The 27,984-nt window shown below is 40.5% G+C and overlaps 1 long non-coding RNA gene across 1 annotated transcript; it reads right to left on the reverse strand.

Moving 5' to 3' along the window:
• Positions 1 to 17,245: 17,245 nt before the first annotated feature.
• LOC137133665 (uncharacterized) lies at positions 17,246 to 24,563 on the reverse strand. Its single transcript, XR_010915276.1, has 3 exons — positions 23,600 to 24,563; positions 20,473 to 21,033; positions 17,246 to 20,340 (listed from the first exon to the last, which is right to left on the reverse strand). It is a non-coding gene; the product is annotated as an uncharacterized lncRNA (long non-coding RNA).
• Positions 24,564 to 27,984: the final 3,421 nt, after the last annotated feature.

Here is a 27,984-nt window from a genome sequence, read left to right on the forward strand (position 1 = left end):
CTTGGAGATCTGTGTGTTTCTGAGACTCTGTGTTTGCCTGCAGAGTTCTAATGGCAGCCACATTACAGTACACCTCCAGCAGCTAGATAAACGCTCTTTTAAAAGAGCAGTTCCTCTTCTGCCCGACACATCTCACTGAGACATCTCCTTGACGACCAGCTCAGTGCAGAGATTTGAAATGTCACAGTGTTTTACTGTGATTCTTTTTTATCATTATGGTCTATGGAGGAGAGATAATAGATGTGGAGACGGGGGGATGAGCATTGGCCTTGCTATAAGAAAGTCATAGCACCTATTATTCTAGAAAACATGGTAAATAGAAATTGAAAAAAAAAACTATCCAGCATTAGACAGTGTTGGTGTTTATGATATTTTACAGTGCATTACAGCCAACATGGTGGTTTCATGGTAATAAAGATTGCAGAGTAAACCCAGAAGACATTTTGTCTGACAATAGACATCATTAGAGCCACAGATGCACTATAGTGCCGGTCAGAGTGCATTTTTAATGTCATCTGCATTATAAGTCATTTCATCAGATTGTAAAGTAAATTGCATTAAATTGCTGTAACCCGATTAAACAGTAGCTCATCTGGGAATAACAAATGTCACTGCCAACAAGTAGGAGACCCCTATGGTCAAACGTGGTCTTATGGAGATGAGACAATGTTTGCTGATCCAATTACTCCTGCCTTATTTGGATGACATGGAAGCACAGCTGAGTGTATAGAGAGGAAAGTGGAGCACAGAGGTGGATTTAGAGCTGCTACTCCATAAAAGCGATGAGAGAGTGAACGCTACAGTTGCTGTAGTGAATGATAAGAAGGAGTCTAGTGAGGATAACTTGGATGGGAAGCAGTCCGTTATATCCCTTCATTTTCTTCCTGATTAGTATCATCTCATTCTCACAGTGTGATACTTTTCTGGGATACAGTGCTCTTTCCATAGCCGCACGAGACAGTAGCTGGATCCGTAATGCGGCCACACCTTAATGCTACTTCAAGCCTTAGCAGGAATATTGGATTTAAGTATCCGTGCATTGCTTCACTTCACAGCTGGAGGCAGTTTCCATGAGCACGATTTAGTCTGGTACATGCAAACGGCAAAGCCAACACAGTTTTTCTCCTTGCAACTCGGTTTTTCTCGTAGGCTGTGATCGATTGGTCAGTGATCGCTCCTTCCACTGTGGAACACAATGTGGTTGTTGCAGGCTGTAGTGAAAAACTTCTCCTCTCAATACTTTGGCTGCAGTTCCCTTTGCTGATTTTCTTGTTATTTTCCTCTTTATTTCTTCTCTGTCCCTTGCCTCTAAGAGCTTCCCTACTCTCTTTTCCCTATTCCTCTTCTAGTTTTCTACTTCCCTTTTTATTTCTCTTCCCCCCTCTGCTACTCAATCCCCCTGCCTAGCTCCATCCCTCTCCAGGGTGATGTTGCTGAAGGGGTTTCTCTCATTCGGTAATGAGGGATCTTGGATCAATGCTGTCAACAATGCTCACCAGCTGCACCAGCGATACAGTATTACTCTGCCCTCGTGGTGCATTCTTGATCTCCAGGGGTGTTAAGAGTTAACTGGGGTATTCTTTCTCCGGAAGGTGTTAGGGATGTGCTCCATCACTCTTTCCCCCTGTTCTCCACCAGCGTTCTGGCTCTACCCAGTCAGCCATGCAGCATGAGTGTCTCACAGGAGACAGAGCCAACCATTTATTGAAATCTTTTTTTAAATGACAGAGCTATGACCTTTCCGATGCATGTTCTCCACAACCATAAATTCTCCCAGATTTCATTTTACATTTCCTCCAAGCATTCACAACCAAATTATACCTCCACAGCCTTCAACTTACGGGCAGGGATATAGCATTTTCATCTTCAATCTTTACTTTTTTATGTTCAGGTGGTACTTTAGCACTTCTGCAGGTAGATAAGTGTTTTGGAAGTCCCGAAGAAGGTGGCATAATCTGTCCCCTAAAACACATACATTTTGACAGCAGTTTCAAAGGCTGTCCTTTTCTAAGCCTGTCATCAATTTTCTATCTGGCAAAAAGGAAAGGAAAGAAAGGAAGGATGCACTGAAAGGCATCTTTTGATTAATCACCAGCAGCAAGAGCCCTAATGTGCGAGCAATGTGAACCAGTTTCAAAGTGTTGACAGATGAAACAGCTATATAACCTCACCTCGGTGACACATTCTCCTTCAAGCCTTTCTCTTGTAATTAGTCATATCCTTGAAAGGGCATGACATTAATAAATTCTACATTAAATCCACATGTATAAACTGAAGGGGATTTGAAAGAAAGCAATATTTTTAACCAGCCGTGCTGTGACATTCAGTAGCTGTTGAAGAGCAGGTGGAGATGGCAATACATAGGACAGAGACTGATACAGAAGAGGACATCACTGCACCAAAGAGAGGCAGCAAGCACGTGATACGGGAATTATTGATTTATAAGGCACGTCTTTATCCTTACAGTATATGCATAAAAGTGAAGAGAACATCAAGAGCATCTCTCAATCACCTTGAGCAATGAAATCATGTCTTTGTTCTGGGCTTTAACAAAGCAGCAACACACAATTATGTACACACACTCTTTGGTCCCCAAACTAGGGCTAAAAAAAAAAATGCTTTTTTCTTTGGACCCCTAAAATCTAAGGATTGTTCCCATAAGGATCAAAGTGTGTGTGCATGTTTCAGGGGCTTTTGTATTTAAGTGTGTGTAGTGTTGAGTGCTTTCCTGAGTCTGTGCAAAAAGCCCTCAGATACCGTATGCCACCATAAAGCATGGGCACTTCTCCTCTCCTCCTTTTATCACCGTACACTTCTTGCTCTCGCTACCCTGCTTACCTGTGACAGGAGCGCCTTTCAAACGCACCTCATTGCATTTCAAACGCCACTGACTCCCACTCCCCGTTTCCAAGACTCCCACACAGACGTACACGCACGCAGCTGTCAGCTGCCCAAATGCTGTATATCCCCTGGCCTTCTCTCCCACCCTTTCCTGAACTAACTCCTCCACAACCACGAGTTGTTGAGAAAATAATATTTTATGCATGCCACAGCAGCCCACACACAGATACAGCTTATGAAAGACATACCAAGCCTGCTTGCCTGCCAACATTTGTTGTGCATGTCTCTGTCTGTGTTCACATATATTTGTGTGCAGCTATTTGTTTATATGCTGAATTAAGATATACATAAAGGATTTTCTTGTATATAAATACGAGATCACATAGCATTTACTGCAGCTCGTTTTGCAGAGTCGTGGGGATCAATATACATTATGCAAATTCGCTCCATAAAACTTAGGGGTGCAAAAGGCCATAAGAGTTGAGTTTTGGCATAGACGTCCTGCTCCTGAGAGAATTAATCACAGCAACAGAATCAGATGAAGTCTGCCTACATACCTAAGCATTTGTCAGAGCAGGAGAGGACACAGTACAATGCATTTGCATCTGTTTGAAGTGATATTATTAATTCATGCCAATGAGACTTTGCATAAGGGAGACTGGGTGAAATTTGAAACTGGCGGGAGGGGGGGGGGGCGGCAGCAGTGAGCAAGGGAAGTGTTTGACTTTGTTATTTCTTGTTTTTGTTCTGCTTTCTGAAACCACATTGTTGTGCAAGCATGGTTACGTTTAGACAACCCCCCCCCACACACATTGTGCGAGGCCCTTTTCAATAAGAGGCAGATATAAGCGTGGGACTATCTTATTGAATCAGCATGCGTCGAGCTAAATGACGAGCTATTATTGCCGGCCACCCATCGACTGCTGCTCAGCTTCTCAAATAAACAAAGCAAAAGGTCAAACACTGATAATATGTAGATAGGAAGAGCCATTCCTAATTAGACACGAATGTAAAATTTGAATGGGAAATTAGGTTGGTATGCACAAGCAAGAGATAGAGAACATCCATCTGGCAGTTTATTCCAGCTGTACCCAGTATTTACTTTTCTCTCTTTTTTTTTTTCTTCTCAACAGGTGCCCATGAGTTTGTGTGTGTACATGTATCTTGCAAGACTATGTCTCTGCATTCATATTCAAGTATCCACAGGGTGTACTTGTTGATGTACCTGCATGTGTATGAGGTTGCAAGTGCATGTGATATCCTGCATGCGTGTGTGGTACTGGTGCCCATAGGTAGCCTGGGTATTTGCTGGCACAGCTATTTCCCCTTAGAGTAAGGGAAGCGGGTGGTGTTGCAGAGGGGGGGTTGACAAATATACTGGTGGCACATTATCAGCAGCAACACAAACACACGCTGGCTGTGTCCCAGCTGTTAAAAGGGGCTCTTATTTGTGTATGTGTGTGTGACTCTAAGGGAATAGAAAGGTGGTGCCAAGAAGGGAGGTTTAGCCTTCAGGGACAAGGGTAATTATATGAGAGGAACATAGAAGATAAAAAAATATTAATGATATCACTGGTCAAGAAGGTGGTGTCCTTCGGGTTTCCTGGACACACATATCAAACATGTTGTGGTAATGCTGTTGATTTAAATCTATCTTACAACAACTACAGTAATTCCAAACCAAACCCCAATTTCTTCCAGCTTTTCCGTGATTTAATAATTGCATATTGAGTAAAGTAGCCATCTCTAAACCAGGAGGGCTAAGCTCAAGCCCTAGTGACACCATGCATTTACCTTGCCTAAGTGTCCTTGAGCATTTTACTTAATCCCCACCTGCTCAAGGGGTGCTGTCGTGGCCCTAACCTGTGCTCTCTGTGGAGCCAAGTGGTACATGAATTTACCCTTCAGGACCCAGAGCTTCACCAAAATTGCAGTATTCACATCGCTCTGTCCATGGTCCTGATATCCAAGAGGAAACATCCAGACACATGCTATACTCCTGATCCATACTACATACTAATGTAACAGGTTTTCAGTATGCAGAATGTTCACAGAGGAAGAGTGCTGAAATTAAGCATACTCAAAGATAACAGTATGCATACGCAATTCACTTGAATTCGAGTGTGCTGTTGATGGACACTATTATCCCACAATACAATGCACAAATGAAAAGGAGAAGCTGCTCACAGCTGGAAGAAATTAAACTAAATTGTGGAAAGAGAGGGGAATGCTACAGAAAACTCCCAGAAGACAGAAGAATTATTCTCAAAGCGTATAAAACCGAATAAACAAGTTGCTTCCTTTTTGTATATATCCTTTATGGAATAAAGTGGTTTTGGGAAGAAGCAGCCAGTTAGCATAGCTTAGCATAAAAACTGAAACCAGGCAAGCCAACGTTTCCCATTCCCGGGCTTTGAGCTACTGTACCAACACTTAGTTTGTTTCCGACACCCGTCAGTGCAAATTCTGTGGGAACTATATGTTTAACACGAAGTGGGTTTTTTAGCTGCAACAACATACATTAACATTGTACGAATGAATAAATAATACAAAATGTATGGTACTTTATGTAGCATGGAAGGGATGCATGTGTATGTCCGTCTCAATCAACTCCATCTTGTGATGACACTAGCTGTGCACACAAACTGGTACTGCAGATAACAGTGGTAGTAAAGAATATAATCTTATCGAGACTGAACACTGCCATGCTGTAAATCATGTTTATGTTAACTCACAGCAGAACTACACTCTTTTAAAAGCAATATCACATTTACTGTTGCATCAATTCATTAAGAGAACAACTTTTAATGTTTAAAGCGAGCAGTGGAACAAGGCTAAAAAATGCATTTCACTTATTAAATTAAATAAATGAAACAATAACACACAAGGCACTGTGCACATATTCAGTTTAGAAGTTGCAACAAACAATTATTTTTATCATACTTTAATCTGCCTGTTATTTTCGCAGCTAATCAATCTATTATTTGGTTGACAGAATGCCCCAAAATCAATAAAACTGTATTCACTTTGCTAAAGGCCAAGGTGACATCAGCAGATTGGTTATTTTATTTGACAAACAGTCCAAAAACTAAAGTAAGAGTGCTTCTTATTTTTAGAAAAATGAAAACAGCAGAGCTGAGATGTTGGTTTCCATACTGGCATTTTTTGCTTGAAATATGACTTAATAAATTAAATCATGATTTTATTAGTTGGTAATGATTTCTGTTCATCAAAAATAAGGCAGTTGATGAGTAAAACCAAGGACCACATGTAAGGTTACCTAAGTGTCCTACATATTCCAAAAGGGCTCCATAACTGTCAAGGTTTTAGTTTAGGATTTTAGTTCAAGTGGAATTTCAGTGTCACCAAATTATAATCAGTGAGCCTCGGAAGTTCCATGAATCAAACAGAAATTTGTTCATGGACCTTCTTTCAAAGGGATCAAAATAATTTAAATAGAATAATAATTTATGGGCCCGAAAGTCACATTTCATGTAGTTAAAAAAACTTCTAGCTATGCTATGATCTCTAGGCCTAAAACTCAAAATGTCACCAGATTTTCGATGAGTCCTTTTTTTTTTGCACTCATTTCGTATTTCAGTGCATCACAATGAGAATTCAGCTGTGACTGCCCTTAGGTCCAGCTGACTCCAAGGCAGTGTACGCTACGTGGATGGGGTAAAGAACGACAGTGGTGTAACTTAACATTCCAGCTCTAGGGCATGTATGTAAAAACACATCTTGCTGCCTACAAACTGGCAATGAACTGTATTTTTCTCCTTCTCTTCAGTTTGTGTCAAACATATTTTGCTCCTATTTTTCCACACTAATGAATTCGAGATAAAGAGTGGGAAAAATGGCATGGAGGTATTCATTTTTTTATCACTTTGATGAGGTTTGAATGTGTCCATAATCCAAGCAGGTTAATAATTTAAAGCCCCTGTAAAACATATTTTCTCAGTGGGCTTATTACTTTGAGTGAGGCAGTCCTTTGTGTGAACATTACTTTCTGCCAAAATCGAAACTGATTTGTTTAGTTGGTGGTTTCTCTGTTTGTGTTTTTGTTTGGGCTCTCGTCATGGGTTTGATGTTGGCTGGAAAAACAAGATGGGCAACCTTTGAATCAGACTCTGATCACAGTTACTGGTTTATTTGCTGATGTTGCCAGGTCAGTCAATAAAATCTGAGCTGACCTAAGTATTAAATTATTAATAAACGAGAATTTGTTTTTGCACTTTAACTTTGATTATTGCTTATTAAATCAGAGATGTTTAATGAGATGGAGATACTGTCAAAACGTGAAACGAGCACATTGAAACTAGTTTTGCTAGTTGTTTATAGTAGCAATTAAGATGTTTCTTCCATAAAGCACTTTCAGTGTAAGGAGAGGAAGAAAAATCCCCATTCTTCAATTCATCCACACATCTTTGTAAGTTTATCCCAAACAAATATGAAGCTTCAGCAGGTTACATTCAGCAAGGTTACGTTCCTTCTAGTACAAAATTCCCTCTTTGTGTGTCCCTGGGCAGTGATACCCTGTTGAGCTGCAGAGGGGGGATCATAACACAAAGCGGGAATTTTGTACTAGAATAACTGTAACTATGGAAAGGTTGGTTTGATTAACTCTGATCTTCGGTTACCTTTCATTGTTGTAGATTTATCCCCCATTACTTACGCTGGAAGTGCATTAAAAAGGAATATGTTAATTTTCATAAAGAACAAGTTACACCAAGAAATATCTGTCGTGTTCAAGTGGGCACCTGTTCTTTTTTTTTTTTTAACCTGTCCCTTAGGAGACACTGTGAAATGAGAAATACATATATTTTCCCCATGTCTCTGTGTTACTTTGCCTGTAATGTGGGTAAAGATTTAAATAAGTCGAGATACTTTTTTTTGTTTTTACATTTCTTGTAATATTTTAGTGACTCATTTTGAACTCGGGGGCATATATGTACATTCATACAATCAGATGCAATTTGGGGTGAAGAGTTAACTATGCTCTTGATTGCTGTGGGGGTTGTAGAGTGTTATTATATCACTCACATACCATTATGGAAGCCAAAGATGCTCTAACTGAGTTTAAAACAAAGTTTGGCACTTCAAAAATGAAAAACCTGCATTTGTTGTGTGTGTCATATTAAAAATAATAAGTGGTGTTTTATTTATGGAGCATTCTGTCTCCTGTCAGCTAAAATATGGGAGGCACAAGAAGTCCCTCAGTCTCATGCCAAGTTTGATGGGAATACGAAGTGAAGGGTCAAGTCCAGCCTGTTAGTATTGAGTAGCATTCACATTGTGTGTAGAGGTTTGTGTGTGTTGGGGGTGGGGATGGGGGTCCTTCATAACACATCAATTGATAATGTTGTTGACTGGATTTGAATGTTGTACGTCAGTGCACGAACCATCAGGTTGATCTCACAGGCGTGAGAGAGCACCGTACAGCGGATCCATGATGTAGCATCAGTTGGGAAGGTGTGAAACACTTCTCCGTTAACACTTTCACACACAGCCTGTCAGTTTAATGAAACAGACAGAAATGCACTCTCTCACACACACACACATACACACACTGTAAACTCTGTCACTTTGATTTAACCTTGTTAAACTGTTTCACAGATATTTCTCTGAGTTGAGACGGATTTTCTGCGTGACATGTGATAGGCGAGTTAATTAAGACAGTGACATTATTAAAGCCAAGAGTGACTGTGGCGTGTTTTTATTAATTCACCATCTGACCTTTTCTCTGAACACCTGATACCTTTACAGTTACTGTGTCACACCCTCGAGCAGGAGAAAACACTGAACACTCACACAAAAGCTGCATTGAATTTTTCGGTTTTGTCTCTGTGTCCTTTTCTGACGGCGAGCCCCATGGCAGCAAAAAAAAAAAAAAAGAAAAAAGAAAAAAAGGGACTACAAAAGCCATTCAAACTTTACACACATACATACCATGCACATATTCAGGCATTTTTTATATGTATATAATGAGCAAGAAGTCAGTAATATAGCAACTGTGCAAGGTATAAAAACTGCATTTTGTTTGAATATTACTTTTCAGAAAAGGTCGGAACATTAAATAGCAAAAATGTGACATTTACATAAATACAAAAAAGAAAAAAGTAATTTCCAAAACCAATCTCCCACTTGTATAGTTCAGCTTGAAGAGCCTGTAATATTAGGCCAATAAAATTATTCATTGATTAAAAAAAGCCACACCATACACAATACGAGGCCTAGAGCTATAAACGCATGAACCAATGAGAATCAAAGGGCAGTAATGACAAACAATGCTGCTGGGATCCCACTCTCTAGTCAGTCCCATGACTTTGCCTTTGGCCAAAAGTCATGAAATTACAGTTTGTTATCAGGTGTTGGGCGGCCAACATTTAGACAGCTCATCCCATGAGCAGAAACATTACTATTTTTATCTAGCTCTGTATTTCTTCAAATTCCCCAAATTAGTCATTAGTCAAACTTTAAAAATTGTGTTTTTGAATGTGTTCTTGGGATATAAAAGCCTCAAAGCTGTGATTCTTGGTCTTACCATCCCCATAATGACGCATGAAATTGGATTAGCAGCTTTTTTATGTAAACTTGCATTTAGCCAACAAGAGCCTGGATGTTATAGCCTGCAGATGTTCATCCTTGAAATAAATGGATAGAGACAGATCATCTTGATGCTGCCACACAAATACTATGTGCAAAACCCAGGTAAATAATTCACCTATTTTTACCCAAGACAACAAGTGCAAATAATAGATTCAATAATGTCTGAGTTCCATTCAGCTGCCTCACTTTCATCGTTCTGATTCCGTGGACACTGTCTCATTGTCACCATCACAGTGACACACGAGTAGACTGGAGCCATTGTTAATGTTTTTACTAACAGATGTGCTTTTCCAACCATAATATGAAAAGCTTTTTTTTTTGGTTTTCATCAAATCCCACAGATGTTGGGTGCATTTTGAGTTAGCAGCTGTCTCCTAAAAAAACAACAACCCAGCAGTCGAACAAACTACATGACTGTTACACCACAGACCCTGATTCAAATCCAGAGGCCCAGATGTGTGGTTAGGTTTAGGCAACAGAAGCGCTTTGGTTTGGTTACTTTTTTCACTGCACCAGTTTCATGTGTGACATGCAATATACTGAAATACTTTTCATTATTAGAGTTTCATGGAGTTTAAAGACTTTAAACATTTCAACTATTTACTATCTTTAGGCCATTCCCTTACTCGTTATTGCTGATCGGGCCAGCGCTTCTTAGAAAATAGATCTGGCCACATTCCTTATCCACTTTAAATTAACATCTAAAAATACTATTATAGCAAAGCAAAGATCAGAACTGGGTAACATAGGAACTGGCCACCTAAATATAGCTAAACCTTGACTCTGGACCCCTGAGGCCAGTCCTGCTGTGTGAGATACTAGTGACAGCATGACTTTAATAGGCTTTAAGCATGATCACAGGCAGTTGGATCTGCAAAAAGATGGACAAAACAGTGCATGCAGTAAATAGATATTAGATAGTAGACAATATTTCTGAATGCTGAACTACATATTTCCAAAGAAATACACCCAAACAAAGAGATACCCTCCGGGGTTCTTTTTATGAGATCCAGTGCAGCAGCCGATTTTGCCTGAAAGGTTTGCCCTGATGATATGATGATATGTAGCAGAAAACTCATGGTGCACAGAGCACCAGAGGTCCCTAGACCCCGGAGACTGCTTTGCAGGCAACCAAAGGCATATCTGCAGGCAGATACATCACACACCAGTCTGGAGTTGCTGTACATCATCATGAGCTCTGTAACAGTGGGTACTGAAACATCCAAATGCCGAGATTCCCGGCGGAGCGCCGCTTTCTCTACTACAAAGGCCGAACATATTATATTACAGTGCTGGGAATATGAAACAGCAGTGTATCTGTTGGAGGCTTGTGTTGTGCCTCAAAGATACATTGAATAAGTTGAGTTCTACCAAGTGTAGTAGAAGGTGGTTTTCAGTTGTTTTAGCTCTGAGGTTATCTTAACCACAGTGCGCCCTGAAATCAGAGGGGAGAAACAAAAATCTGTAAACAGTACTAATCCCCAGAACAGAATAATGTGATTTGCTCATAATGAGAAAGGACGTAGCACATCACACTTAGAGCTGTGATTACTGACATCTCACTGAGTCCCGATGTAGCAGAACTAATTCGTACATACAAATGTATGTCTAAAAAAAAAAAAGAAGAATACACTTCAGGCTAATTAATAATCAAACAAATCAATGAGCAGTGAAACACCCAGATGATGCGGTGCGTCCAACTACGGTAGACTTCTTACGACTATAATACACCACTGTTAATATCGCCAGGAGCTGTGTTGTACATGTTTTCATCTGCAGAGTGTTTGATTTCTTTAACATTCAGACTGAGGCAAACTCTGTCCTAGGGGGATGTAAAAATTAAAAAGGCAGCAGAAAGTAAAACGAAAGATTACACAAAGGAGCAAGATCTTCATCCTAGTTCAAACAGGGCCATCAAATCGTTTTTACGTGGATTTTCTCTCTTTCCTTTAGTAACGACATTTGCAAACGGGGCAAGTGGGGTCAATTTATGCCAGACACTCCACATTCATGTTGATTTTATACTAAGGCCATGATGAGAGATGAAGCTTGAACTGAATTTACATTTACAAGTCATGTTGACTTTAATTAGTGAACCAGAACTCATTCACATTTCACATTTGCATCCAGGGCAAATGACAATTAGTATGTAAGTTCAGTGTAACCTCAGCTTCTGTAACTGTCAATATTGCAGATAACTAGGCATGTAAGGGTCACAAGTGTGGCACGCTGACATTGGATAACAGACCATAGCTGTGTCTGCACTGCAGGAATATTTGGCTCTGATAGAGAATTGCTTCCATGGCATTTCTGTGTTAGCACTAACTAACAAAAAAGGGGGACTAAGGGCAGTGGATTGTTGCCACAGTTTACAATAGACAGTATCCCAACAATTAGCAGGCCTACTTCCTATCCCCAGTGTCCAGAGTGTTAATAGTCTTGGGCATGTTCCAGTATTGCATTACTGAATAATTGGACAGCATAGAGGGGCATCACAGACCCCCTTGCTCTTGCCAAGGGAGAGGTGAAAGCCTTATTGATCCTGTGTCTGAATCCTCGATCAATCACCCCAAATCAGCCCCCAGGGATGAGGGAGGGAGAGCAGGTGACAAAGGATATCTCTATGACTATGTATACTGTATATTAATCACAACAGAGGGAGAAGATGTGTGCAGCATCACAAGCAGCCTCTGGCAGCAGTTTTCTTACTGAATTCTCAAGAAAAACTGGGGTGTCACACTAGACCACGTGTCAGAGGACAGTTTGGTCAGATGCTCAGAAAAGAAGCCTGGACTCTTCAGGTGGCAGAGGAGCCGGCTGTGGCTTTCTGTAATTGAGTTAAATAAATGATTACGTTTCCAGTGGCGGTTGCAGCGGCCTTCAGCTTTATGCCTGGCTTGAGCCACAGCCGATTTAATTAATTTTTAATTAGGAGGGAAAATTGCAGGCCTATTCCACGGGGACCTTTAAGACATCTGTGCATTAGAGATAACATTCTTAAATACCCTGAGCCTCCCAACAGTGGCAGCTTTGAGAGTAGCGTGGCATGCATAGTCCAGGGCCACTGGAGTTAGACAGGGTAATGTGAAAGTTTTCTCAGTGCACGTCGGTCGCACTCAACACGATTGGAGTTTGTTGATCATTATTGTGAAAGTCACGCCAAGTGGACACTGGAGGAAGCCGAAAGCCTCAGACTCGAGAAGATGTGGTCCATCAATCAGTCTTACAGATTCTTGTCACTGTCACATGCAGCTTTAATTGAGTGATTGATTGAACTCTCCCTCCTCCTGTCACACACAAACACTTAAATATGTGCAGGTAGCACGCCATTAATTCACACACACAGAGCCACCGTAGTCCCACTCGTCCCTCAGGGAATATGTCGCGCTGTCCTATTTTACTTCTTGCCATGTCATCCCTCACACACTTAGCCTTTGCATGCTGTGGCCTGGTCTTGATGTATGGCACTCATGGTGTGTAAGAATGTAGCAGGCGGATGTTCAACAGCCTGTTGGAAGATGTTTTACAGCCCTGGCTAGCAGTATGTTGTCACAATGTGTTCAATATCGCAACACATCAAAATTTACTGCAGGCTTCCAGCCCTTTCCATTCATTCTATTTTATCGCTATGGCGACACACATTGATCTTGGCAAATAATACTTTTTATTATTGAACATTACCCCACGCACTCTATAATCAGATTTATTTCCTGTCCAACATGTCTGCACTGAGACATATGAACAGATATCAGTGCAGATATTAAGGAAAGAATTCTGGTTTATACTTGATGTGATAACATCCCTGAAGAACATTTTAACTCAGAGAGAGATGATATCTACGTCTGAGAAAAACACCTGACCTTCTCCTGGTGATACAAACTGGCAAGTTCCTACAGAAATATGAGAGCTGATAGCAAAAATGCCTTGCATTTGATTTCACACGTTGTCACAGGCCACCTAATCATTTACTTACTTGAAATGTGAAGCGACTAGGCAGATGAAGATGAAAAAAAGAAGAAGATACAACAGCAGTGCCATTCAAAAATTGGAAAATCAATCTATGATTAATACATTTCAAAAAGAGATAATGGGACTATTTGCAGAAATCTCTCCTCTGCACAGCCATACTCCACTGCGGTGTTACACATTGGTACATTAATAAATGTGTTTTGAAGGCAGCATTTTGTTGGAAGAGCTCATGGCAGAGCATGGAAGTGCCTAATTAGGCTGCTGTCCAGGAGGCTGTAGTGTGTGTGAGAAACGCCCCGTCTCTGGCATTTAATCTAAGCCTGTCACATCCACTTTGCCTTCCCCTCAGCCCCCAAAAGCGCTTTGAACGCATGGCTGAGGGGACACCTGAATGCATCACCGTAATTTTCTCTTTGCGGCATGCGGGCTGATATGCTTCTCACATGACACCAGCTGACAGTTCTCTGGGCTGAACCCTACGCTGCTCATGAAGTATTGAATGAAGTATCACATTATGATGCTGTTTGGTTCATGTGTGTTTATGTGCCACAGAATGCAAGAGAAGAAAACCGTGACAGGCAGAGAATCACTTATAATTGGACAAACCAAACAATGACCCAATAATTATATTCAACAGTGTTTTGTTTTGCCAAGTGACAGACTTGTAAATTGAATTGTCTTCTATTGATCGCATTATATCAATGAGATATAGAATGAAGGGAAGACAAAAATATCGTGTCAAACAGGGAGTGTAGCTGACAGGCAGACAAAAACAATGAGCACTGTGATGACACAAAAAGAGATGCTCGAAACTTATTATTTGTCAGACAGTCCACATGTAACTGTTTGTTTTTCAGCAGAAAGATGAAAACCAGACGAGGTAAACGCTTCAATTCTGCAATTCAACTGCAATAACATTTTTAATTAGATAATAATACACAGAGTTCACTCTCTTTGTTCTTTGGAACTAAAAGTCCTAAAGAACAGATTTAATGAAGATTCAACATGATATGACATTTGTGTTATCAGTAAAAATGAAGCAATAATAGCAATAAAAAAAAACAACTAAAACAAAATGAAGGTTGAACTTCTTTTTCGATCAAAATTTCCTTTGAAACCCGACATATTTCCTTATAACAACAATTGTCCATGACTAAACATGCAACATTCACAGTTAAAGGTGCAAAATAAATAAGTAATTTATTTGTAAGTTCATTTCAGATAATTTGCATCATCGCAGCGCTGCACGTGGTTGCTTAAAGGTGACGTGACATAAGTTGAGAAACTGTTTTCTATAGTTTTAAGCCAAATGTCAAAGAAAATTCGCTAAAGTAATGCTACTTGCTACTTGCTAGTTGCGTATTGCATGATGTGAGAGATAGTGTCCTAGATAAACAGAAACATTTTGCTAGGGTTAGGACAGTATTTGGTTTTACATGCGAATAATTCCCATTTTCCATATTGTTTTTGTCTTTTTCTTTTTTGCAAGTTTGATGTAGGCAGAGCTCTGCTAAATAGGATGCCATAGACTGGATTTCTGTGCAGTCAGTTCAGCAGTGTTGGAGGTGTGTTGAAAGGTGTTTATGTTATCAATGTACAGCATGCAGTATATTCATATTCATTTTGCAGAAACTTTTGCTCCATTGTGAAGAGTGTTCAACATCAGTGTTGTTAGGAAAAGTTAGAAAAATGCATTTGAAAATCACTTCTTTCCTGGGACCCAGTCACTCACAGTGAACATTTCATTGGTCCAACTTCGGGATAAAGAAACACTGAAAGCATCTGTTTGATTTGTGTCATTTCAATACTAATTCATTACTGCAAATACAAAAAATCCTTAGACTGTTTGGGTTTGGGTGAAGTGACCCTTTAACAAGCCCATAACTGGCCTTATGTTGTTTGTATGCAACTGGTGTGGATTCCACCCCCCCTGACAGGAGTAGTTAAAGTCTGTATTTATTGAATCCAGCCTCATTATCCGGGCTCCCTCTGCTCAAGTCCTGCGAGATTGCTGCAAACATAAAGCAAAAGCACTTTACAATGTTGGAGCAGGTTTCCGTGTGTCTCCCCCGTGGGATCCCACTGGTGTCTCTCATGCCTGCTCTACGGTCACTGACCACATTAACACTTGCAGGTGTAACCTATGGCGAGTAATGTTAAGCTCGTCAGCCAGCTGCTTCTACTGCGAAAGCTGTCTCAGTGGTTCTGGGCTTTAATAGATGATAATCACAGTAGGACGTAGGAGGGAAGGCGAACACCATTTTAATAGCTTCAGATGGATGTGTCTGTCTGTACAGCAGGACATGGAAAAGTGGCATCGACATCAGCACCTACTCGCATGGACTCTAGGGCGACCTTCTACATGGAGACGGGGAAATGTCATCTCAATTAGGCCAATCACATGCTCTGTGTCTGTCATGGCAGGCCAAAGGGACACACTCAGGAGTTTTGACAGCTGGATGCTAAGAGCACAAATTGCTCCATTAGAAGCATTTTGATTTGTCTGCAGTTAAACACACTGGCTGAATAAGTGGCTTATTGCAATATACTCTCATTTATCCCTTTTATTTAGTCAGTCACATTTATATGTGTTTGCCAGGAGAGTTTAAATGAGAAAATTATACATGAACTGAAATCTCTATGGTCTAACTTTAAACATGGTATAAATAAAACAGTTGGGCCACGGACAAATGAACCCTACAGGTGACAAGGACCTGCTACGTTAACCCTCAAAGCAACTTTAATTTAAATCATTCAGGTGCCTTGTCATGGTGTTTCTAATTTTACTTTTAATCACTGAGCTGATATATCAGCATTGTTAAATCCAAAACCTCATATACCTGTTAAGCCGGATCATTAATCAACTGGTAATCATTCCAATATTCATTTTCTCTCTGGCATGAAAAGCCTCCCAGATACTGTGCACACAAGAGCACACACATGCATGCGCAGACATGCAAAAACACACTGTTGCATGTGTCTCTGTCAAACACTCACACACACACACACAAAACACAGACCCAGACTTGTTCACGTCAGAACTTCGCACCCTCACATGCCTATTAAACAACAGAATATGGTGACCTTGGTTTCACACAGAATATGAAATAAGCTGGGCTATTATTTCGTTAATGCAGAGTACGTGTGGCCCTTCAAGCACTTTAGTTTCTGCCTTAACATTTAACCATTCTTTATTGCTTGCTGACTAGGCTCAAGGCAGCAAGGTCAATTACCAAGGGTTCCCCTTAGAAGGTACTTTACCTACCTCATCATTTTGCATACAGTCTTCAAAAGTAACCATAATGACCCTTGTAAACGGCAGGCGGAGGGATTAAAGACAATCCCTTTTGTTTTGATACACTACTGTTGTGTGATTTTAGTCGGAGCCTGGGAATAAAATGAAGAAGGAGAGTGCTGTAAAAAGGTTTAAGATCTTACCATATTAAAATATTCAACACACCGTCTTGAACAGAGGGTCATCTACATGAAAAATGTTATAGACCACATTATTTAAGGCGTTAGAAAAAGTATATCAGTCTCCCAGGGGCTACATTTGGAAGAGAATATGCCATAAGTCTGCATTTCCTACTGCAGTTTAAGCTCGGACAGAGGATTGTAAACAGCAAATACTCATAAAACCATTTGTGTAGGCCTCCGTCCTAATAACATCAGGTACTGTAACAGAATTCCCCCCCTCTCTTCTGTCTCCCTTGCACAAACTCTCCAAATCTGCCTCATAAATGTATGCATGTGCGAACGTAATTACACACACACACACACACACACACACACACACACACACACACACACACACACACACATTTGGCTCATAAATTTCAAACCTTGCACTACCTACAGTCATCATGCTGGCCACGCATGAAGTGCTTTCCCCCCCTACTGACAGAATCTTAATCAAAGGTCACACATGAGAGGAATAAAAAAAACGCAGCGCTGTAATTGTTACATGTCTAATTTAGTAGAACATTGCATAAGCTTTGGGCTGTTGTCCGCCATTGATTTATGATATCACAGCCCTATTGACTTTCACAACAGCATTCAGTGAGTTATTCCCCTCTAATGTTTACACTACACTGGATATTCCTATTATATCATATATTATAAATGGAACGCAATGTACCTACATGATAGGAGTTGTTGCTACTTATTGCTTAAGATAAAAATGTTTGTCTCGCAGGAAGACCTCCCATGCCACTGCAGCTGTAATGTAATGCTTTACAAGAAGACGATATTACAGGGATTTTTCATCTGTTGCCCTCTTCCAACTGCATCTGACTCTCCTCCAACAACATTTGCTGCATGAATTTGAAAAGCACACTCATTTGACGTTACTTCTCCTCCTATTTGCAGACACCCCTGCACACTGGAAACTAATTAACTGGACATTTAGTTCTGTCAGAAGCCTGCAACTAAATGCCCAAAGTTCAAGCTTCTCACAACTTGAAAAGAAATCATTCTTAAGCTGTGGTTAATAAAAATGTCATTTATGGGAAGAAAGAGTTTAATATGCAATTCTGCTCACATTTAAATTTGCACCATTCAAAGCTCAACACAACTTAATGGACTTTTAAGTAAAGGCGGCTTTAGAAAAAAATATGAAGCATACAATCCTTGAATTTTGATTTGTATTTTCAGGTGTGATCCTGCACAGCTCTTAAAAAAAAACATGTTTTTTTTTTTTTACTTTAATAGAAGCCATGTAATATTGTGTGCACTTTTATTTCATGTTAACAAGGTTAGAAATGAATGCAGGACTAAAGACACAGATCAAAAGACAGATGTACAGATGAATGATGTCGAATATTGATGATGCAACTTGTAATAAAAATAAAATTCCTTGTTATTGATTTACTATTTCGCATCAAACTTAATGCTCCCTACCTTGACACTGAAAGGGTGAGGACTTGGAAAATAGATGGGAATCCACTCAGGCTGGTGGAGGCACTATTGACTCCAACATCTCAAACACAAATAGCTGCTTTGACACTGCTAAACATAACCCACTCGTGTACAACATCATATTGACAAGCATCACTGGACTCAGGCTTATTGGCCCTGGCTTCTCCTGCTGCTGTTCTGAGAGTGTTTGATGAAGCCACTATATTAGTTCAGCCTCTCAGGAATCATTGGGCGCTATCCTGCCTCACAGGGAGTAAAATCCCTTCTCTACACAGCCCCATTCTTGCACTTTGCGTTACATTTTGTACGACAAAGAAATATCCTTTTCAAAAACCTCCACACAAATTGTTAAAGCAGAGAGACAGCAGATCTGCAGAACTAGCCTCGGGCTCCTTGTGGTTTCAATCATTGTCAATCATCTAGTTTAATGCACTTCGGAAGACCAGGGAGGACCCGTGTCACTGCTCTGAGCTCCACAGCCTCCTACCTCTGCTCTGCACAGGAAGACAAAAACAACAAACATGCACCTTAAATCACGGGCTTCTCTGAATATAATTACTATTCTCCGGGTAATTCCCCCTATGTCTTTTCTCTCTCTCTCTCTCTCTTCAGATGTGCTCATTTGAATAGGAAGCAAAATTCATGTTCCTTTAATATATGATGTGTTTTCTTCCTTGGACATTATTATGGAGCCCTTACAGAATGGTAGTAGGAATAAAAACGTCACCGAACATAAAGCTCTAACATACCGTGGGGCTGCAAACACTGACTATGCTAATGAATGCTCCATGCAGCCTCATTATGAGCTGTGGAGAGATTGCATTTTTCTTGGCTATTTTCCTGATGAAGTATTGCTTGAGGTGGGGAAGTGTGTTGGGGTCCATGCCTTTCTTCTCAGGATATATTATATATATAGGCTGTATATAAAAGGTCTTGGTGTTTGTCTCCTGCATTTTATTTCTGTTCACTCTTTTTTTATTGTGAATATGTTTATTTACCAGCAGTTAACAAATTAACTGCATATTTATTTTAATTTTAAAAATCTGTGGGCATTTTACGAACATAATCAAGGCTTGATTCTCACTGCCACTTCAGAGATGTACAGTTGTGTGGTTTGAACATAATTCCAATCCAGTACAGATGGGAAAAGTCCTGCTTTCCTTTTTTTTTTTTGTCAATGTGATCCACATGGCCAACGAATCAGATGAGTGAGTGCACCATCTATAATTTCATGCACAAGTTATCCATATTTTACGTAATAAGCTCAGGGTCCTGAGACAAAAACTGAGCATGCCAATTAAGACACTCACTTCCAATCTTCTCCCTTTCTTCCTCTCAACATTTTTTTTTCTTTCTTTCTACAACTTTTTTTCCTCTCCTGATTATTTCTAATTCCGCAATCTCCTGGCCCCACCCCCCATTCCCTGTCAGCATCTCAACCTCATAATTAGCCAGCATTAATTAGATGCGCTGGCATAATTGTTAATCATTGGTTACGCTGGAAACATCTTGGAGAATGAAGAGAACGCCAAGCGATGCAGTAGGAAGACAACAGCTCGGTAGCACAGAAAGGAGGAGATACTAAAAGAGAGAAGGAAGTCGAAAATGCAGCACAATGTGAACAATTCCCCAGTTCCTCAGCTTTACTGCTTAGCCCTAAGAGATGGCACATGCAGCACTCAGCTCAGGCTAACAGGTAATTTATTAATGAGTCCTATCTTATCATCTGATATTATTACCTTGTGTACTCCAGAGGCAGCTTGTGAGAATTTAAACACAAACCCTGAAACACAGCCTGAGTAAGGAACATAGAGCGTGGATTAAACACACACTTTAATGGCCGTGAATGACACGAAATGGAAAGTCATGGCGATGGTTTGCTTATGGGGCCCCCTCAGCTTGCCCATACTGACTGCACCACTGCTCGTCCCTCTCCGATTACTGTCTAATCGAATTCAGCCTCATGTCTGGCTGCTCCCGTGGGTCTGCTCTAGCGGTCGACTCCTGTGATAAAACATAAAAACAAGACACAGCCATTTCATTGTGGGATGAGTCAAAGGAGACATCAAAAACCTGCATCGTCTTGCGCTATCCCTGTCTATCTGTCTTTCTTCGGCTCCTTTGCTGTTTATTTACTTTTGCATTCTCTCCCCGTCCGTGCCCATCCTCCCCGTTTGTCTCGGCACGCTGGTGATGGTAGTCAGACTCTGAGTAGTCAACTGAGTGTTGCGTTGTGTCATCAGGAGTCAGACGGCATCCAGCAGAGGTTACGTGGCTCATTCTTTATTCTCCATGTCAACTGCCCGTAAATGTTTATGGCTTTGTGGTTAAGACCTCGGCTATTCAAATTATCTTGTCACAATGCATCCCTGAGCAGGAATAAAGCCCTCCTTTATGGGAAACTGTAAACAGTCGCTGTGTGCTTCATAGGGAACAATACCCATTTAAAAGAGTCCAGCAGAGGCCATGTCCAAAGGGGACAGTAAACTTCTCCGTGATTCGCTTTTTCTCCCTTCTTCTCCCAAGTCTTTTTTTTTTTTTTTTTGCCTTTTTCACCCCTCCTTTCCCAGGGCTTGGCTGAGATCAGGCCGGGTTTTAATGAGAGCTGCTGCCTCAGTCTGAGCCCTCCTCTCTATGCAGCTCCATGAGCCTCGTAATCTGCCATCGATCCTACCATGAGTTGTTGCTGTCAGCTTTCTGAAATAACAGAAAGAAAAACAAAGCGCCATTCCAATTAGTCCAGGTTATAATTGGGTATTATTACAGTGCCGGAGAAGGATTTGGTGGAGCATGTCATCGTTTCCTTCACAACAAAGCCCCTCTGAGGGGTCGGGAGTGACAGGGTGCCCTTCTTGCCAGCTCATATCCACAAGCCGAAAGCCCTCACCGCCACAGCTCACAACACAGAGCCAAGTAAGCACTCCATTTGAATGTGACTCTAATCCTAATTGCATATGGACAGCCATTTGCTAAAAGCTCGCCTACTTTCTAAATACAAACGTATGTCTACAGACTTTCGCACTGCAAAATGTCTGCTGACTTGGTTGAAATGCTCAAGGACAGGCTGGGGAGATAACCTTTGAGAGGAGCAGCAGTGTTACAATATGCCTTTCAAAGCTTTTGTCCCATCAGTCTTCTCACCTTTGAGTAATTCACTGGACAACTTCTGAATCTTGGCTCTGCCTTCGTGGGGCTGAGGTTGTTCAAAGAAAGGAATTTGAATAACAAAGAGAATCATTTAGGGATTGAGCCACATACTCATTTTCTCCAGATAATAGCCACACAGCCTGATACTGCAACTATTATTCACTCATTTTATTCTACTGTAAATATTCTCAAATCCAGATTTAATGACTACACACACTGATATGGTAACAGATGTTAAACTACTATCTAAACAATTTTATTGTTTTTCAGCAAAAACGATCAACAAAGAGAAGCCACTTTTTGTGACTAGTGGGAGAATTTAAACAAATTGTTGAATCAATAAATTATATTTCTTTTTACAAATTTCCAAACAGAAGTCAGTTTGTACTTTTCTTTGCCTGAATACCATCTCTGATTCCAAGAAAAATAATCTTCGGAATATTTGAATTACTGGGCAAAGGCAGACAAATGTAAGACTTCCAGGACTGAAAGCCAATGAAAATAAGTAACATTTGGTACAAAAACTCACAAGTGTTAGAGCGGCTTAAATGAGACTTCACACTCCTCCTCCCTGAAGTGTATTCACAGAATTGAATTACACCCCTCTGGAGAGAGACAGAGGAGAGAGAACAGACACGTGCACAGAAAAAAGCTGAGACAGAGACAGAAGAAAAAGGTTTGTATTATGTGGCTAGCAATGTGGAAATACAGTTTTTCTGGCACTGTAAAGAGCAAACATCAGGACTATGTAGCTGAGGCTGACGCTGTGGCAGGAGTTACTGTACCGTATGTTGCCATGGCAACAACTAAACCAACTGATAATGTGAGGTAGCCTGATTGTCACAAACACGGTCACCGAGCCCTAGCTGTCAAGCTGCTTGGGGAAAAGCACTCAGAGCACTTACAAGCCTATTCTTTTTCCTCGGTTTACTGTACCCTTATCCGTCCAGCCGCTTCGTGAAGGACAGGCAAGTAGGCTGTACTTTTATGCCCCGTTTGTAGCGACCTGTGTAAATCTGTGTGGGTTGTTTGAAGCGCCTCTGATTTGTAGCATCAAATCTTCTAAGCCTTTGATGTCAGAGAAAGCAAAAGCAAGGAGACCGTTGACATACCATTAAAATTTGTTTCCTAGACTTTTATGCGCTGATTAGGAATTCTGTGTGAAACGCCTTTCTGTTTTCTTGTTGTTAGCCATGGAGCTGCAGACCATGAAGGTGTTTAATAAAAAAAGAGCAAGGGACCGACGATCTTTGCCACTGCCGTCCCAGGGGAAGGTAGACGATGGGCAGTCGCCACCTGCCACTGGGAGCATCGCACTTTACTGGTGCCATGAAAAGACAGAGGCAGCTCTCCACAGGCCAATCAGACTATACCAACAGCTGGCTGGCTGCCCTCCTCAGCCTTGCTCTCCCTTCGTCTACCTCTTTCTGTCTCTCTGTCTCAATCTGTCCCCCTCTTTGTGCATCTCTCACTCAGACAGACAATCCCTCTTCGCACAGTCGGTCCTTTCACGTCATCTGGCGGCATGGTAGCACTACAGAGAGTTTCCCCATCCCCTTAGTCCCTCCCCGGCGACAAATATTTACTGTGCTGCCCTGATTTATTCTGGGTTAATTAGTTGAAGTTAAATAGCTATCATAGTCATGATTCTAAAAAACATGAAGGACATGTGGGTGTGCAAGCACAAACACACGCACACTGACAACTGGCTGGCTCGCACAAGCTCGGCACCACTGACCTGCCCTCTAGCCCCAGAGGCATAATGTGGTTTATTATAGACATGTGAGGACTTAATTAGATGTGTATAATGTATGCTGTCCAGGGACGGCTTGCTGTACGTCTGTATAAAACCAGGCCGTGTACAAAACTGGCTGTGTTAACAGCCTGCATTAGTAAATCTCTTTGTGCTATGTTAGTGATGAGAGGCAGCTTGGCGGTAAAGCACCGCTTCCTCCTCATTATGACAGATATAAGTTGCTTTAGGGGAGCAGATTTCACACACACATCTTCCTGAGCTTTTTTGAATAATTGGCTCACTATACGGTACTGAAAACGGAACAGTGTGAGAAGTTATAAGTAATGAGCATCATCATTAAACAAATACAACCTGACACACCTTTTGGCTCCTCTCTTGACAACTCAGGTAGTGACAGCTGGCACATCTGAATATGTGCAGAAACTTCTTCCTTCACAGCTCAGCTCCCAGCGAGCTTTTAAGACTCCAGAGTTTCTACATCTCTGGCAAATCATTCAGCTAGGCTCAGTGCCCTGCCCCGGAGAAAGCCATAAAGATTAGCAGTTAGATTACAATCTTTACTACAAACAGTCTTTCTACGAGTGGGAGGGTGAAAGAGCAGGCCAAAGCTGTGACGATGAGGGAGATTAGCCTGAGCCGAAACAAGAGGGACAAAACAAATCCACTCAAAGGAAAAGGGCGGTCACACAAAAGGAAGAGGTGTGAAATGAAGTAAAAAATGGAGCGATGCTGCTGACTCGAGGAAATATTTATGACTCACAGTGGACATAAAACTTGAGTAAGAGCTTCAGTGGAAACAAAATGGAAACAAAAAAAGGAGGAATCAATAAATCGATATGGGTTCACAGTATCACCAGATACACTGACATTTGTCACATGCATTATTGTCCTGCGGGACAGGACCATGACCCTGGGTGACATTGCTGAACTTGTGTTCATCTCCGTCTTCAGAAATGTGCCGAACCCACACAAAAAATACAGAGTCTGTGATGTGGTACAATGTTTCCATCAGATGTATTATAAAAACTTACTAATGCTTTTTAAAGGACACAGTCGGTGTTCTTCTATACGTTTTATAGAGTGTCAACAAATCCCATGGAAAAACAACAACAGTGTGATAGTCGGTCTCTCAATGCATTTCAAGTTCCCTATACAGTCTGTGGCAGTATAGGGAACACATAAATCAATAAAAACAGGTCACAAATGTCTATTTTTTACAACAAAAAATGCTGTGCACTGTAGTCTGTAGCACACTTGCTCTAACTGGAGTAGATGGTGCATTTAATGGGACCTATTTCCAGCTGTAGATTAATACAAATCCCTGCAGTGAAAACGTACACCACTATGCAGTGTATGTAGATTGACTCAAAATAAACTAAAGTGCCCTTGTTCATTGCGAGAACCCTACAGCAATAGTGTGGCTCACTGATGTGTTTTTAATAACCAAATAAACAATGGGTTTTGGCTACAGGGGCAATAATTGTTAAGATTAATAATAAAGTACATAATGTACTGTGTGTAACGCTAATGAAAACATCTTTGTCAGTCAGGCAACGTTACGACGTTGTGCCAATGATTAATTTGTATTGCTAATAAATATTTTATAATTCTCAATCACGTTTAATCTTTATTGTAATAGGACAACATTTACAGGTATGTTCATACATTATATCTCCTCTTTGTCTTCCATTTTTTCTTTTGCCTTCCTTCTTTAGATGCTGTTAAATCAGTTATTGCTCTGGAAACCATCCATGCATTCACAAGTTGACTGGAAGGACAATATGAACATGAAAAGTCACAACATGTTAACATGAAAAATCAGGACAATATTTTGACGCAAATTGATGTTTTAGAGTGGGATTTATTCAGCCTTTATGGGAAATCAGTATTAGATTAGTGGAATAAATACTGTCACATAACAAAACTCGCAGTTATGTAAAATGCAGAGCTCAGCATAGGCTGTACACTTTATATTATCACTGTGTAATTGAATTTAAATTCACCACATTTCTTCAAGTGCTCACAAAAGAAATTTCTGTGTAAAACCTAAAAACTGTTCACTAGACAACCTACTGCATCAGGTAAAACACAGTTGCGGAGGTGAAGCAAACAAATCTCAATGGACTAAAAACCTTGCAAAAAGAAATTAAAATTGCATTTGTTGTCATTTTGTAATTTCATTTCGCACATTGAAAAGCTCGAGTGCCTGATCCGACTGTATTTTCTACTCTGAAATCTGTTTACCTACACTTTCTATCATCACAACAATAGTGGCTGAATGAAACAAACATGAACCCTGTGAGCACAAACAGACAAACCGTGAACATTACTTTCACAGGTGTGTGTCAATGATTACAAGTGTGTGTAGCTGTGTGTTTGTGTGCGTGTGTGTGTGTGAATGCCATATTTGTTAAGCGTGGCCTGGATGTCACTATCGGCTGTTTTTGTGTGTGAGCATGTGAAAACGAAAGCTGCACCCATTCATTACCCTGTAAATACAGCCTGAGCCAGAGCCATTATTTAGTTGTGGGATAAAACACGGCAGCTGGTGAATTTAGGGATTTACTGAACACTAGAGCAAACACAGAAAAGCAGTGTCCTTATTTTATTATTATAATCATAAAAATGCCAATAGAAACAACAAGTGCAACTGTGTGCTTTTGACAATACATATAATGTTGCATTCTGATAAAGAAAACAAATCTAAATCTCGTGACACTGTATATTTGTAATAGGAAACTGCAAACTCTCTTTTGAGAACCAAAACTTCCACTTTGTTACCTTTGGGCTACAAATAGCCAGCTGCTTGCACCACCAGCTTGAGTCTGTTGTGGGTCTCTGTGAAGGTTACCGTATGTAGCACAGTGTCATTACTGCCTATATTTGTGCATTGCAACATTTGCATTTGTTTTACTAAAGAGCTACTGAACTCCTCCATATTCTGATTTTTTTTTCTCACAATCGTATCTAAAATTCAAAGCTCAGCCAGTTGAGTCCAATTGCAGTAAACCATTTCTTTGTTACTACCACCTTCTCATATCCCGCATTTTAAAATTTTATTTTTATTTAGATTTTCTGTGTGAAATGTTATTATTAATAGGTTTTTTCCCAAATTACAGATTTATTTGGATCACTCAGGGCTCACACGCTTAGCGTTTAAACCACATGTTTTTTATTGTTTTATCAAACTTAGGTTTCTTGCACATCAACTACTGTATTACGACTGCATGGGAACTGGACCCAGATTTTACTTTACTTACAATTCAAAGTGGTTCATCATACCCTTATTTCCAAAGCAAATCTTATCCATATTCTGATTTTTATATTAATGGGTGCATCAATTTCTATAAATTTCAATTCATCTTTACGCTAATGTTCTGTTTCTAACTTTAGTTTTGAGTTTCCAGCCATGTGTTAGAAGTTAGCAGTTTTGCACCTAAAGTTGTGGTAAACTAAATAATAATTGGTAACAATTTGAATTTTTTTTTCTTTTTGTATAACTTTGGATTGTTCAGTGCGATTGCACATTTGGTTTTATGCTTAGTGCTGCATCAAATCAAAAGAAAACAGCAGTTGTTGAAGGTGCAACAAGTACTTTCAGCATTTAATCCTGTATAACATGTTTTCTCATAGACAAAACAGATTTTTGAAATTACTCATATCACTGGATCAGGCTTTAATTGGAAAAACAAGTTGTCTTCACTTTTCAGTGGACCAGACTACCATTGTCTGTATTGGTTTCCCTGCCTTGATGTGATGCCTGTCTCAGTGGAGCAGCGAATGAGCCGTTGATTAGATTAATAAGGCAACAGATTGAATGTGGTGATGTGTTTGGTTTACAGGTCATTCCCAGAGCCCCTCTCCCTCTGTGGTCGCTATACGGGACTGGGCAGCAAAACCATTTGTAGCCTGCCGCAGATGCTGATAGGTCCCCTGGGAGCCGGTGTGGTTGACTTACTGCTCCAGCAGGCAGGCATTCATGTTGCAGTGAGATTTCCCCTCCGTTTCTGTCCTGTTTCCATATGCAATGCTTGTCTCGCTATAGCATCTTATTGAGTTGGCACAAAACACATAAAACCATGTGGGACGATCTCGAATTTACTGCTGACACCAACCGAGAATAGCTGGTTTACTTTGATACTCCACCACAAGAACTGAAGTGCAGAAACTTTTAACATGGATTTCTCATATCCTGGAGGTTGATATTGCGTAGCCGTTATCAAGGTCCACTGAGGCTGTGCAAAACATTATTCTATGAGATAATGAAATAATGTCCCACAGTAGCCTCCGTTCCTCATTTCTTTTCCTGTATAATCACTGATATGACATGATATAATGTGACAAATGAAAAATATCACATTTCAAAGCAACCAACACCTCGCATTTATCATCGTTTCAGGAAATACCCAAAGGGTGAAGCCACAGTGCTTACCTGAGACTGTAGCCTATTGATCTCAGCTGGCAACACTAACTGTGCTCTATTCATCCTGTTCTGGCTGAGGTCTCGCACAAACAGAGCCGTCAATCACTGCCTCACAGTAGCATTGGCACCACCCTTGACATTAAGCTAACAATATCATTTGTCTCTTAAGTCACTTTTACGCAGAATTATAGGGGCATTCACTGGGGGAATCCTCTTTCATTTAGCATCCAAAGATACAGAATTAAATTTAAAGTTTAATTAAGTCATAATGAAACTTGAAGGGGAAGCAGTATAACCCTGTTTAAGCTCTAGTTGTGCTCAC

The sequence above is a fragment of the Channa argus genome, chromosome 10 (assembly GCF_033026475.1).
Source record: "Channa argus isolate prfri chromosome 10, Channa argus male v1.0, whole genome shotgun sequence".
Lineage (NCBI taxonomy): Eukaryota > Metazoa > Chordata > Actinopteri > Anabantiformes > Channidae > Channa > Channa argus.